Below are 13,274 nucleotides of genomic sequence, written 5' to 3'. Positions count from 1 at the left end.
TATCAGGCCACCAAAAGGCAATGGCCCATACTGCTTTCGCATATGTGGACAAATATTGCATCGCATTGGAACAGTGCACCCTGAAACAAATCAACAACGCAAATATGCACAAATCTACATCCTAGATCCAGATGACGCAATCTATCAACGAATGAACCTTCCTGAAAACAAACAATGCACAGAGCTTATAATGAGAAACATCACTCATGTCATAAACAATCACCCATTAGCTAAGTCTATAAAAATGCTACATGAGGTTGAAAAGGAGGCCAATACAAAAGCAACAGCAGAAGGTATAGCAGCAACTACAATTGCTTTAGTCTTGATAATGGACAAAGAACAAGATCCAAGACGATACAATCTTCCCGTCATTAATGAAGTAGCAATTGTCTTTCAAAGTAAAGATGGGGAGCCTCCATTTCACCGCGATGTTGTTCTACATTTACGTCCTGATAAAACCAACAAGCCTACATTCCAACGCATAGACATTTGCTTTCCGCTACTTGATACTTTAACATACCCCATATTGTTTCCGACTGGACAGGAAGGATGGAGTGCTACAATTTCCAGATTTAAAAAACATCAAGCACAGAAACGATCACGTGTATCCATGAAAGAATATTTCTCCTACAGACTCTCAGTAAGAAACAACTTTAATCCATTACTCAATGCAGGCATACATCTCACTCTTTGTCATGCCCCAACACCAGGGGTTGGCGAGCGAAGCGAGCAGGGGGCGGAGCCCCCTAGTACTAGCAATAATTTTCATTCAAATCAGAGACATACGTTCACCAGAATCAATTTACTGATCTTAGTGACCTACTGTGTATCTGTAAAATACAATGCAGTCTTCAGCTTGTCATTCCTCCATCCATCCACATACCTCATTATATTTGCAGATGGACAGACTTTGTGCTTTGTATTCCTCTCCATGATACAATTGTGGCAAACATGAAATAGCTTGCACTACAAATGAGGCATTCAATTATGCAAAAAAAAAAAAGGAAGAAGGCTGCTACAGCCCTTAGGGTTGTTTTCCAAGTGTGGTTATCCCTGCCTATTGTCACCTATAATAAAAGTGTGCCCGGCATGGTTATTGTTGGGCTCAGTTTCCCTCATTTTCTATGTTTGCATTCAGTGTGCAAATGATCTGTGCCACATTAAACAATGTGTCATCACGCAAGACCTAACAGATTAGTCACCCATTCAAAATACTCAACCTAATTATTTACTTCATACATTTGGACTTTGCATCTCTTTTATCATCAAGCCTTTTTACATATTTTCACGACTATTACAAAGTAGTTTACATAACAGATCTGGATGGAGTCAAGGCATATGAGACATTAAAAGAGGAAAAAATAGCTGCAAAACTCCATCAAAATGTAAAAATAAATGTCAGAAATCAAGTATTATTAATAAACAAAAATGGGCAAAAAGCACAGAAAAGCAGTAAAAATTTCTACAAGCATCTAACATATGAAATGGTGTATCATACAACATGGAAATGTCATGTGATTTTTCAGATTCATCGTTATCTACATCAAATTAAAGCTACTGTATGTGAAGACCATGTTCCTCAGAAACAAAGGCAGCATACAACCAATTCTAAGCACATTTAGCCATAAACTGTAAAGTGCACTTGGGAGTGATGATGAGCATGGGTAAATAATCTGACAACCGTGTGATTTACAGTTAAGCCACACTAATAGCAAATTTTATAATTGAACACAAGTAAAAAAAAAAAAAGTGATGTGAGGCTAGCACTGCTGCCTCCCAAACCCAGAGAGTCTCCCCTATAATCCTGAGCCTGTGAAAAGGAGTTTTCTCCCCAGTAGTCATGTTTGTTTTATCTAGGTTTTTTTAGTTTCCTTTTGCATCCTAAATGTTTCTTCTTACTTAACTGGCAACTGGTATTAATAAGTATAGGCGTACATATCAAACATGCCTTTCCAAGGGTTGGTTAATGTCTTGCACCCAGATGCTCCCTATGTGCTCAGAAAGACAGATGAATGGAAGACAATTATCAAATTTTGTTATTAATCAGATTAACATTTTTATTTCACTCACCTATCACATGTCTGCACTAAACAGACAGACAGATTGATCTAAATAGTATGTTCACTTTTGTTGTTCTTTAAGAAAAACAATGCTCTTCTTTGCAAAAATGCTATCATGCTTCTGTGTCTTTACATAGATATGTATACTTCACATTATGCAGGGAGTCCAGTTTATAGAGGTTTGTGGATTGGCTAGTTACATGGGACTAATGGGGGAAAACATCAAAGTGATTACAATGAAGTACCCCAAAAATGATGTAAAAATAAAAATTAAATCACAATTTTAACTGCACATCTAAGGGCACAACAATATGCCAGTGATTTTTATGAATGAAGGCAACATATTTACACTGAGCCTCAAATGAGGTTCTTCCCCCTCCTGTGGAACTTGATGAAGAGTGTAAGACAGTGATCTCCATGGGTTATAGTGACATCAGTGCCCTACATATACTTCCCACTGAGCTCAGGTGATAGTGAGAGGAGTTTCAGCAAATACAAGATACTTCTCACCAACAACACATAATTACAGCTAACACCAAGTGCCCCGCAATCATGTACTTCAGTTGAGAAGGGTGTCAGAAATGGAACTAATTCAAATGATCACAGCTCCTAGTTAAAGCAAATTGCACTGATTAAAAGCATTAGAATTTTTAGTAAATTCAGATGTTTTAATTTCAACAATGCACTTTCATTTATACTTACATTTATTTTCAGTTATGCACTGAACTTTAATTGATTAATTTATTCATTTATGTCCTGAACATCTACAGCAACTACAGGGGGATAACAATGCTTTCGGTGCCAGGTAAGGTCCATGCTAGCTACGGTCATCCTCAATAGGATCCGCGATCACCTGCTCACCTATCAGCAACTACAGCAGTCTGGTTTTACGCCTAAGAAGTCTACCATCAACCACATACTGGCAGTGAGGGCTCTCATGAAGCACAAACATGAATATCGGCAGAGTTTCTTTGCAGCCTTTGCTGATTTTCGTAAAGTGTTCAACTCAGCTAATCGAGCTGCCCTATGGGACATCCTGAGACTTTGTGGGATCCCCTAAAGGTTGCTGGATATCATAGCCGGACTACACACTGTTACTGTGAGTGCTGTGCAGAGTGGAGGCAGAACCTCTGTGTTTTTCCCCAGTTTATTCTGGGGTTTGTCAGGGGTGTGTTCTGCTCCTACTCTGTTCAGTGCTTGCATGGTCTGGGTGTTGGGAAAGGTCCTGGGGTCCAGCAGCTGTGGGACATTTGTTGGTGAAGAAAAATTCACTGATCTTGACTTTGCTGAAAATACTGCGATCTTCGCTGAGTCAATGGCTCTGATCAGAGCTCTTGAGAGACTGAGCAAGGAGTCTGAGTGTCTGGGCTTAAGAGTGTCCTGATAAAAACCAACATCCAGGCCTTTAATGACCTCTGAGGCACAGCCATCAGCAGTGTGTCTGTCTGCAGAGAGAATGTCAACCTTGTTGAGAGGTTTACTTGCCTCGGCAGTGACATTCATGTGCCTGGTGACTCTTCCTATGAAGTCAGTAGACGGATTGGGAGAGCATGGGGAGTCATGAGGTTGCTGAAAAGGGGTGTGTGGCGCTCCAGATATCTATGCAAAAGGACAAAGGTTCAAGTCTTTAGAGTCCTGGTGCTTCCTGTCTTGCTATATGGTTGTGAGACATGGACGCTATCCAGTGACTTGAGAGAAAGACTAGAGTCCTTTGGTACCGTGTCTCTTCAGAGAATCTGGGTACCACTGGTTTGAGTTTGTGTCAAATAAATGATTGCTCATGGAGTCCCAAATGAGGCACATTACCTGCATTGTGAGGGAGCATCAGTTACGGCACTGCGGCCATGTGGCGCGATTCCCAGAGGGTGATCTGGCTCGCAGGATCCTCATTGTTGAGGATCCAACTAGCTGGACCAGGCCAAGGGGATGCCCACATAACACCTGGCTGTGGCAGATAGAGGGTCATTTCAGGAGGGTGGGACTGGTCTGCCTGGAAGGGTTGCCAACCAGGATTCCGAGATGTTCTGTCATGTGGTGGGTGCAACAACCCACCGTACTGGTGCATGCTCCCCAACCTGACCTGAACATCAGTTTTAGTTACTGAATATATATATATGCATAATTTATGCAATTTCAATAAAAAGAATGCAATCTTTAACATTCTTACAAAGTGCCATTTCACTAATGTTTGTGTTATTATAGGTGAAAAAGAAAATGAAATTTTGGAAAAAAAAAAAAAAACAACAACAGACTTCATTACCCTTTTAGGGTAATTAATGAAAGACAAAAAAAAAATTGAAAATATTGATGACAAGATTGGTCTGAACTCAACTGCTTAATCCTTGAAGTTGAAAAAAATAAACAACAACAACATTTATTTATATAGCACATTTTCATACAAAAAGTAGCTCAAAGTGCTTTACATAATGAAGAGAAGAAAAATAAAAGACAAAATAAGAAATTAAAATAAGACAACATTAGTTAACATAGAAAGGAGTAAGGTCCGATGGCCAGGGTGGACAGAAAAAACAAAAAAGAACTCCAGAAGGCTGGAGAAAAAAATAAAATCTGTAGGGGTTCCAGGCCACGAGACCACCCAGTCCCCTCTGGGCATTCTACCTAACATAAATGAAATAGTCCTCTTTGTAGTTCGGGTTTTTCACGGAGTCACTTGATGCTGATGGTCATACAGACTTCTGGCTTTTAATCCATCCATCATTGTTGGAACATCATGGTGCTTTGGGTAGATGGTGGTGTAATTTCAAGCACAAATGTAACCCCTAAATGGAGCCTGTTAGAAATCTTACCATTTATGGCAGGCGTCTTCAAATATAACTTCACCAAGACAATAAACATCAAAACTGATCTGCAGACAGAGAAACCTACATTTGTGCAAAGTGAAGAACTGAACAATATGAAAGTATTGAGACTCTCGTAGCTCATACCACTCAGATATGCAGTGGAAACAGAAAAAAAAATCCAAGATGCTTAGGCATTTTATGTAAAATGAACCTTAATGTCAAGATTTGCTTTCCCAGTGATATTAGCACACTGATCAATTGACCAACTGGATCAAATGGACAGGTAAATTGAGAGTTGAGGTAGTCTTACTGTTTGTGTGGGGTAAGCAAAACAATACGTTGTGCTCATTAGTTGGTGCCATAAGTTCATTATATTCAGCTTGTATTGAATGGATTTTAGCATTCCAGAACAGACAAAATTAACTTGCACACATACATAAAACAATAAACACAACTTTGCAAAATCTCAGCATCTGTTGATCTTGTGATTTATTATGCATTTGTTACTCTTGCAGTAATATGTAATTCTGTAACACAGCTTGTTTCAACAAAGGCAGAACTGGCTTAGCTTGTCAATGAACAACCACTTGATTACCAGTTTAGTGTAATTAATAAGATGTTAAATTTTACTTTATCTGAATAGTCAGTCTATGAGTTCAGAGTTAATCTGAAGGAACAGACTTCCCAAAACTATCCAATAAAATCACATACTCTGGTACAAAAGTGCATTCACTTTCTAACTCGCTTGTAAAGTGTTCTCTTAATGGCCTCTAAACATCAGTTTATAGCGAGTTGGCACAGGTATCCTCCATAGTACTCTTGTCTTAACAACTAACATAAAATGACACAAGATTCTCAAACACATTTAACACGATTCAGGGTTCACATCACATTCCCACTGAACACTAGACAGGAAACAACCCTGTATACAGTAGCAGTCCCTCTCAGGATCCATTCATACACACACCCACACCTAATTAACCCACCCCACTAACATCTTTGGAATGTGGGAAGGAAACAGAAGTCCCTAGAGAAAAGACTCACTGATACTATCACTTGCAGTATTTGAACCCAGGATGTGGTAGGATCCATGTGGTAGGAGTGTTAACCACTGCAATGACACTTAACTGCTAAGCCTTAAATAAGTACCATTAATAGGACAGAATACACTTTATTATTTGATATAATAAAAATGCTACATTTTATTATTATAGCACCTTACCCACTCTCAAGACATTCTATTAACACAACTCTTGCTTAAAAAATCTTTGAAAACATTACTGTACTGTAGGTTTATTTCATATTCTCACTGCAGCTCAGAATTTGCCAAACAGGAAATCTAATTAAACAAGCTTTACTAAGAGACATAAACTGACGTAGACTTAAAAGACTAGTTGCAATGAAAACCTGTTCTTGCCCAATGTTGGAACAACACAGTGGCAAAGGTGCAAACACACTGTAGGCAGGTTTCCCTTTCACAAAATGAACAGGACACTTAACCTCCAGGAAACAAGCTAGCATGCTTGCTAGCTGCTCTGTTGGAGTAAGCTAGAGCAGATGTTAAACATGAATAACACACAGAGACTCCACATTGATAGATTCCAAAGTTAAAATTGGGTCCAGGCCCATGATGCTATAAGGCAGTTAGCTAACCTCTTTACTTTTATTTCAGCTCTAGATGTCCTGCTATGAATATATCCTATAAGCCTGCAGTCTTCCCTTCACAAGGGAACCCCATGTGTCGCTTTCAAGTTTGTTTTCTTTCTGTTTCATATTCATAACTGTTTCAATCATTTGCCATCAGTTTCAGGAGGTTCCATTATTTGAACAAATACATGTACAAGGCTCCTGGAAACGACTAAAAGCAACAGCCCCCCCCCCCAAAAAAAAGAAGGCTGGAAAGGAAAAAAAAAAGATCCAGATCCCCAAATCCCTTTCAAAAAATCTATTTAGCAAAAGGCTCTTGCTGATTACTATCCAGGACAGTTTTACCAAGTCACGATCAGTACATATTTATATGTGACCCAAGACACAAACTGAACAGTTTTCAGGTCAGCAATGATAACAGCAAAGTCATTATGAAGAAGATTAATTATTCTTGCAGAACATAAACCCAAACCTAACAAACCTGGAACCTCATTATTCCAAAACTGAACAGGAACATGCACCTACAATTTACATTGTCAATTGAAATAATTTGCAGTTTTTGCTAACACAAAATGCTAAAGGATAACTCAAAAAAACTCACACAGATGACAGCACACATAAAACGGAAGGACCCTTACAGAAACTCCAACCATTACCAATGTGAGAGCAAATAAAATCTGTCCTTACTCCCAATGGTCTTGTCTGTGTTCATTGTTGCCTCACTAACTTTGAAGTGATCGACCTAAATATTAGAAACAGCAGGGGCCTCACTAAGGGATTCCCCCTAATCCACTACAACCACCTGCAAATGCATTCACACCACCCATTATAATCATTTGTAAAACTTTTCTTTCACATTATAATCCATGGCTTGGATAAAAACCGAAACAGGCCACAATTATCCACAGCTTGCATTCTAATGTCTCTGACTCTTCTGGTCTGATCTTCAACTGAAGATTCATTCTTAGGTGCCTGCTTCAAGTAAGGTGAGTTTCTCTTGCTAAAATGTCTTCATCACCCCAAAGCGCTGATCTCAGAATGAAGACTACAACTCAGCTGAAACTTTGCTACCACTTGTTCATATGGCAAATTTAATAAAATGTACATAAGCAACAACATATCTAAGGGGTTGATCGCAAAACAAAAGGAAGTTTTCTTAGACCGGAGTCAAAGAAAACATAGCAGAATCAGGTAAACATTTTGTGACAAGTTACTTTCAACAAGGTACCATCTCTGCCTGTGGAATCAGTAATGCCACTCTTACATGCCACTGCTCAGGTGATATTCAGTGTACAAATGGGAAATCTTAATATGGATTATTACTAAAAAACAGACAGCAAAATTAAACTGATGTCCTAATCGTCACTATTACTCCTGCACTAAATATAAATTACAGGACTAAACAATTAGCTGGGCACTACATACTGTAAGGACAGACAATCTAACCAGGACTGTGCACCTTACACTAAATATAATGAACAAGCTGGATCGATGTCTGGAAATGAAATATAAACCATAGGTAGCAAATCATGATTTCCATAAAGCGGAGGACACAAACAGATCACAGCTTTGACACATAACATGGATTTCAGCTACAAACATGAAAATGCCTTGAATTTGAAGATTTGTGGGAGGTCATTACAACATTTCTGATTACATTAAACATTTTCAGAGATCTGCCCTATTATCATCCTGTTAATATGTTCTTTTACCAAATGTTATTCCGCTCAAATATCCTATTGTGCTGTGGTGTATTTTTGAGTATACACCATGTTGTCACAGGCATATACAGGATCTGCATGTCAGTAAATGGCTCAAAATTCAGCTACTTACATGGGACTAATGGGGAAACTTTCAAAGCCACTAGCATCAGGTACCCTAACAAAGCATGCTTACCTACTTACAAAAAAGGGGTAAAAATCTGAATTTATAAAATGAATTTAACATAACTGAAAAAGGGAAAAATAGTGCATTTTATTGGGACCTACATAGACCCCCATATGAAATGTTACTAAGAAACTAAATATAAAATTTAGGTCTAAGCAGCTAGCATACATTAAGAGAACCTCTAACACGGTCTACTGTTCTCACACTATGCATAAAGTTGAACTATGGTGTACCATTACTCAAACATAGAAACTGACAATCTAATTAGAAATGGTTCCCAGGTAATCAATCACTCAATCAAGAATACAAATCTAGTACACGTGCTACCCAAACATAAACATAAATTACATTTTAAATATGAACTAACAGAAATAGAAATTGTGGCTCTGACTGGAACTGTTAACCAAAACAAGCATAAAAACAGTTTGCCTCTTGCATAATATACAATTTATGGATTTAATACTCAAGAATCTATACGTAAATGGTAGATTTAATGTGGAGTGCAAATCATGTTATATACAAGCTGCTTTTTAAATAATAACATGTGCGATCTATTATATATATGGTAATTCCTGGATGCACAGACAAACCACTCTTAGATAAAAGATCCCAATCTTTCCTGGGATAAAATATTAAAGCTACTGTATATGTATATATATATATATATATATATATATATATATATATATATATATATATATATATATATATATTTATATATATATATATATATATATTTATATATAAACAGTTTCAGCTCATTTGCCAAGAAGCTATACTCATTGTAATTGCTATGAAAGTGCCGTGTGTAAGCTGCATCTCCCGATTGATTCCCATAGAATACAATATGTACAGTACATAGATCACATCTCTCCAACATAGAGATTTACCCATGCATTATGTATAAACTGCAGCTCTACTCTGGAGTGCTTCTCAGGTACTATATAAACAGCAGTTGTAATCTAGAGTGGCATCCAAAACCTCTATCAACAGTCGCTCAATTAACAAGTGCTACTTAGATATTACATAAACAGGAAAGCCATTCAGGAGTTTTACTCAGGCTCTGGATAAATCACACCTCAAGCTGTTGTTTTTTGTGCATCTTTACATAAGGACAATGGCCACTTTTTCCCTCTTTAGAATTATGAGCTACATAAAAAGGAACTGTGCTCAGAATAGCCTCTTTGGCACTACATAGGCAAATACTCCAGAGAACAAAATATAATCTGTAGCAAGTGGTGACACACTGCTAAACATGCAGCTCTCACTGTCTCTCCTACTAAGCTATGCTGTCACATGTACTGTATATTGTACCTGAATTAAACTGATTTTGCAAACAGTCCAGAGACAGGGAAACCACCTCCTGCTGCATCTTGTTTTTAGGTCTTCTTCCCTATTCTCTACAGTTGATAGGAAATGGCAAGGGTTCAGGTACAACCCGAACCATTCTGTCCGTGGTCAAATCACAAGGACACATACAACCTGCCATGCACGTGTCATAGTGTCACTCTGCCCCATGACGTGTTCAACATAACAAACCCTGAGCAAATTGCAAGAGCGTTCAGTTACAGCTCAGCATGGAGGCCAAACCACAGGAAACAAACTTTACCTAATGGCATAAGGATCCCTTCCATTAGCAACTTGTGTGGGTGTGGAGGGGGGGGGAACAAGAGCACCAAAATTACACCATCCCACATACATTTTCTTGTGGATAAGGCACGGTTGTAGCAGGAAAAACGGTGTGCTACTACAAAGGATAGCATGCAGCACTCCGCCCACCAGCAAAACATCCATCTCTGGCAAACCATGGAGATCTCACAGGTCACGTCACAATTTGGATACGCTGGCTTCATTCATCCTGCAGGCGGCAAAATAAATGAGGACAAAAAAGTAACAACAAAAACGGAGGCCCTCGGTGTACAAGTGCTGCTTAGCACTAGCTGTGCCACAAGAATGGAAGCAGTCCTGCTGACTCCACACACCCCCTCAGAAAGGGGGGAGAAACACAGTTTGCAAAAGCTCACCCCCTCATCAGCTATTGCCAGAAGGCTAATCCCATTTCATGCCGGTACCCCTTACCTGTGGCACTAGGCAGCTTACTACTGGGCAGCTCACCTGCACACCACCAAGTTATTGGACAGTTGCCCACCTGTGGACACTATCTGCCTCATTGGGTTCCTAATCACCTGGGCGGGACACCCTACATGAAAGCGTGCCCTCCCAGTTGGACTGATTCGTGGTGAGCACTCCATTCCCAAAGTAGCAGATTGTGAGGCCACTTCAGGGGACGGTGCCAATGTCACCAGGGGAGCATCCGAGGAGAGGGCAGCGTAAGGACACTCGCGGGACGGTTGCGTTACGTAAGCAGCGGGAGTTGGGAAGGGGGAGGGAGTTGGGAAGTAAAGGAATGCCACGCCACGGCACGGCACGGCACGCGTTCTCGTTAGCACTGCGTGGAGGTGCGAGTGAGCCCAAGTGCAGTCCGGCGAGCGGTGCCTGCTTTCGGGGTGGGGGTAGGAAGCTGTTTACACACTAAACCAAATTCACATGACCCCATTCCGAGTCGCAGCGCGCACGCGTTTTTCAGCCACGCGCTTCGACACGCACGCACTTACTCACTCACTCAGGCACGCGCGCACGGGGGCGACAGAGGCTGAACTCGCGATGCTCTTTCGATTACTTGCAGCCCGCGTCCGGACACTTAATCTGTCAAAAAAAGAAGAAGAAAACACCCAAGCTGCACTCACCGGGCCGCTCTCCTCGCCCTTCCGTGCCGCCGTCACTACTGCGCCGTCACCGCGGGCTTGCTGCTGTTCACTGCCTCTCGTCGTGCTTTCGCCGTCTCCGAAAAGATTAACAAACATTAAATAAAAATGGAAAAAATATAAGAAAGAAACAGCAGCGGCAAAAATCCATCCGAAAAGAAAAAGTGCTTCTGACAAGTCGGTCGGCGCCACGACAGGGGAATGAATCCTAGCAAATCCAACGCGGCTCCGCCCCGCCTCTCCGCGCGCAGCAAAGCGGCCTTTGCGGAGAGCTGCGGCGTCCTCGTGTGGGCATGCGCGGAACTGCAGACAGCGCAGGCGCCCCCGAGGTGAGTTTAAAGAGAAAAAAGGAAACAAGCGCACAGAACTGAGACGATGTTTGAACACCGAGGAGACATGTGCACGTACACCCCGACATAATCCTGCACCCCATACAACCCCTGGCTCCATAACACGCACCTGCCTGCTTATGCTAGTCAATGAAATATATAAAAAAGTCTAAATGACCGTAAGTCGTCCTAATTCGTGGTGTTCATAAGAAACAAGAATAGCTGCGTCAAATATGTGAATTATTAAAATGTTTCCTTCAGATTAAATATTATCGATTGTAATAAAAAAATATAAAATGGCACCATATTTGCAATCACTGACCTTGAAATGGTTCTAAATGATACCCCACGTGTTTATGTTTGTAATTTGTGATTTTTAACCTTTTGGGAGTGGCTTTTACAGGATCAGGACCATTTTAAAGAATCAAATATCAAAAATATTATCATGATTCAGTGTAAAGCATAATAGCATAAAGCGACACTGCCTATGTTACCGATTCCCAGTTTTTTCAAAGTTTTACGAAAATGAGCAACTTTGACCCCTGGTATCCCAAATAGGGAGGGAAAGCCCCTGGGGTTGGTTGATATGACCTGCACATCTTCAAGTCCTTCTGATTATTTTTGCTGAAGACATCTATTGGTTTACTCTTAATCATAAGGGTGTAATTTCCTGCACAAAATATGTCTCAAAAATGGACTACAAATGAGGGTTTTTTGGGTCTAGAGGTACAAATATAGGAGGGAAACCCAAAAAGCTCAACATTTTGCATAACTAGACATAAAAATGAGTCAAATGGCATTTCATATGTGGGGGTTTTCTTGTACCGGTGAGTCAGTAGGTGCTGGACAAACAAAAAAAAAAATGAAATGATTTCAAAGCATTCATATTTAATTCTAATGTACACAATAACTATTTTCTATCTAGTACCTGGTCTTAGAGAGCTGAAACCCATCCTGTTAACATTAACCCTAATCCTACACAAATGCAAATACAAATTAGATGTATCAGTCTAAAAGGAGGAAAATGGAGAGCACCTAGAAGAGAGCACTTAGACACCAGGAGAACATGCAAACTCCAAACAAACTGTCTCCTGGCACTGACAGGCAGGAGCAGACTTGGGTGGCTCTCCTAAAACCAACAGTCTTTAAAACCCCAGTTGTCAGTGTTCCCTTCTTTCTAACACAGTTTGTAACACTAGACTCAGTGTCCACCTCTGGACTGACAATTTGTAAATCTTTTTTCCCCCTAAAGTCCCAAGTCCAACAGGCTGCAGCATCAACTGCCTTGCATTCAAAGATAACTTCGATCTCTGCCATAAACTACAGAGTTCCCTTATCTTGACTTCTTTTGTACCATCTAGTGTAGTGGCTTCACAGACCCCATTCCACCTGTTCCATCCTTTTATCCATTTTGAAGCTATTGTAATCAAGGTAAGGGTCTTCACAGTTAGGTTGATATCACATTATGCGACTTTTAGTTATGAGGCATGTCAGACTGATATTGCTAATCTCATCACCGGACCATATCAATTTAAATAATTGAAAATCACTAGCCATGACACATTTACTGACTGCATACATTCCTTCTAGCACAGTTGTACTCGCCCCTTTTTGTGACAGCCAGTACTGTGCTGTCTGACAGAGCTGGTGCTATATGATGAGATAACGGGTACAGCGAGTTCAGCCGCTATCTCATCACCTTCTTCTTTTTTTCCATTCTGTCATGGTGCGTAAAGTATGAGACATCAGAGACAGATCAGCTTCTCTTCTGTTTGTGAGGTCCAA

The 13,274-nt window shown here is 40.2% G+C and overlaps 1 protein-coding gene across 2 annotated transcripts in view; it reads right to left on the bottom strand.

Annotated features, from left to right (window-relative positions):
* Positions 1-11,629, bottom strand: part of LOC114665053 (thyroid hormone receptor alpha) — a 118,894-nt gene extending 107,265 nt beyond the window's left edge. Inside the window, exon 1 of one of the 2 annotated variants that reach the window (XM_051936469.1) lies at positions 11,143-11,629. The gene's annotated coding sequence lies outside the window, so the exon portion shown is untranslated. The remainder of the gene's footprint in view (positions 1-11,142) is intronic. The other variant, XM_028819423.2, reaches the window with a different exon arrangement.
* Between the last annotated feature and the right edge of the window lie 1,645 nt (positions 11,630-13,274).

Source organism: Erpetoichthys calabaricus, chromosome 14, assembly GCF_900747795.2.
Source record: "Erpetoichthys calabaricus chromosome 14, fErpCal1.3, whole genome shotgun sequence".
Lineage (NCBI taxonomy): Eukaryota > Metazoa > Chordata > Cladistia > Polypteriformes > Polypteridae > Erpetoichthys > Erpetoichthys calabaricus.
This window is presented reverse-complemented; position numbering and strand designations above follow the sequence as displayed.